This window comes from Peromyscus leucopus, chromosome 1 (genome assembly GCF_004664715.2).
Source record: "Peromyscus leucopus breed LL Stock chromosome 1, UCI_PerLeu_2.1, whole genome shotgun sequence".
Classification (NCBI taxonomy): domain Eukaryota; kingdom Metazoa; phylum Chordata; class Mammalia; order Rodentia; family Cricetidae; genus Peromyscus; species Peromyscus leucopus.
Window position 1 is genome coordinate 96,691,213 of NC_051063.1, and position 2,346 is coordinate 96,693,558.

Sequence of the window (2,346 nt, forward strand, 5' to 3'; positions counted from 1 at the left end):
ATACTTTAAGCCGTGAGCCTGGTAAATAGTGTACCTGTAATCCAGATCCCTCAGTTACGCAACTAATGCTGGATGGGGTTCTAGCACGACAATTAAGTTTATTTCCAGAGCCGGTGTTTGGCCATTGCCCGGCGCCACTCTCTCTCACATATGTAGTTTCAATGTCACGCAACCCATACCTTTCATGAATATGAGTGGGGCCTTTGGGTTTGAGTACTGTCGAAGGGCAAATTCCAGAAGATGATCGAATCCCACAGAGAGAGTGAAATCATATAAACCACTTCATTGAAAAAGCATCATAAGGCAATATTTTAGTTCTAATTTATTACAGCACGAAAGCCAATTTATTGCCCTCTATCATCGATTTCACATAAATCACATATGGAGGAGTACTTATTACTTGTCAATAGTCACATGTTGGTTCCAAACAATTAGAAAGAAATTCAAGGCAATCGATTTCAAGGGCATAACAAGCTGATCCAATGAAAATATGTAAGGGGAGGGCGTGATCTCTACTTCTCTCTCATCCTCCATTCTATACGTTATTGCAAAGTATAGTAACCTTATCAGTGGAAACTGTTTACGTCTATGCCTCGCGCTAGCAATTCAAGACAACAGAATAAGGATTAGTTATATATGGGAAGAGGGATACTAGTTGGAAAAGGATGGATAGAATGTCAAGACTTATTAAACACCACATGTATTAATGATTGGGCGAAGTTTGACATTCGCCGGGAAAGTGTATTTTAGTATTACTTAATGCTTTTTTGGGTTAATATTACTTATTAACACCTATAAATAGATTCAACAATTTTTACCTCATGTTTACCCTTATTAATACTATATCTATGGTATAACAACTCTATTATTCACTTATGTAGCATGTTGACACTTATTTAACTAACTACTAGCACCACTCTAGGGATCTCCCCACTCTTTCTCAAACTAACGAGAAATCTCCTCCAGGAAACGTTTGTTCTATCTTCTTATCACGCAAGGGCATGCGATCATCACGGCTATATCACAGTTAGGATGCACATTAATACTCGCATTATTAAATCCCTAGCTGTTTCGACCGTGGATTAAAGTGTTGCAGACTTGTATTGCTTCGTTGGGTTCATATCTCAGCACGTTCGGTGTACTCTACGCTCTATTCTGTATTGGTAAACATAGATACCAAAGAGTTAAATTATAGACACTTCACTTGTCTCTGCTTGGTCAGATGTGTTTGGGTGAAGTAGGCTGGAGCTTTGGGCATCTACATATAGTTAAATGGAATGTGATGGTCCAGCGCCATAGAAGGAGTGACGCCGGCTGCACGTCGAGTGATCGGATGTGAGCAGGTGTGAGAAGGGCTTTACTCGGGACCTGCTGTAGTGGAGTGCATTCTTCAGGAATGGTGCCACTGAGGATATAAGTGTAAGGAAATGGCATATGACAAACACTGAGATCAAAATGATGAATCCAGCAGAAAATGAAATCAAGAACTATGAGGACACTGTCATCAGAACAGGAGAGTTCAACTAAAGGAACAAAATCACAGAAAAGGTGATTGATTCTATTTGGTCCACAGAAGAGAAAAGAAAAGAAGGAAATGGTGAAGGAGGAAGCCTTAAGAAAACCACCAACATAGGATCCTACAAGCAACTGGACACAGACTTGTGTGGACAAATTGGTTGAATAAAACAGTGGGTTGTAGATTGCTATAAAATGATCATAAGACATGGTGGCCAGAATGAAGGACTCAGTTGATCCAAAGAAAGCAGCTGAGCCAATCTGAATGGCACATCCAAGGTAGGAGATAGTATTTCTCTCTATCAGGAAATTGACAAGCATATTGGGAGTGACAGAAGAGGAGATGCCTATGTCAACAGAAGCCAAGTGGCTGAGAAAAAGTACATGGGATGATGTAGGTGAGAAGAGACTCTGATGAGGAGGATGGTGCTGAGGTTCCCATACACAGTCACCAGGTAGATGCACAGGATGATGGTGAAGAGGACGACTCTGAGGACTGGGTCATCTGTTAAGCCCAATAAAATGAATCTGTTACTGAGTGTGGTTCCCATCCTCCAGGAAAGCCATGGGACAGTGTAGCTGCTGCCAGATCAAGACTGTGATGGAGACATTACAAGATGGGATTTATAAATATGTGGTTGTATTTTCAGGAACACATAGATACTACAAACAAATATGTCCTTCATAACATATAATTGAAGTATTTTCTTGGACTCCCAGTGTTTGTATATTCATGTACATTGATTATTCAATAAATTTCAAAATCAAATGCTAGAAAATTCCTTCAAACAATGTGCCTTTACCTTACATTTATGTATATAATAAAACATA

The 2,346-nt window shown here is 39.7% G+C and overlaps 1 pseudogene; it reads right to left on the reverse strand.

Annotated features, from left to right (window-relative positions):
- The window catches only part of LOC114688026, a 3,081-nt pseudogene extending 1,015 nt beyond the window's left edge, over positions 1-2,066 (reverse strand).
- Positions 2,067-2,346: the final 280 nt, after the last annotated feature.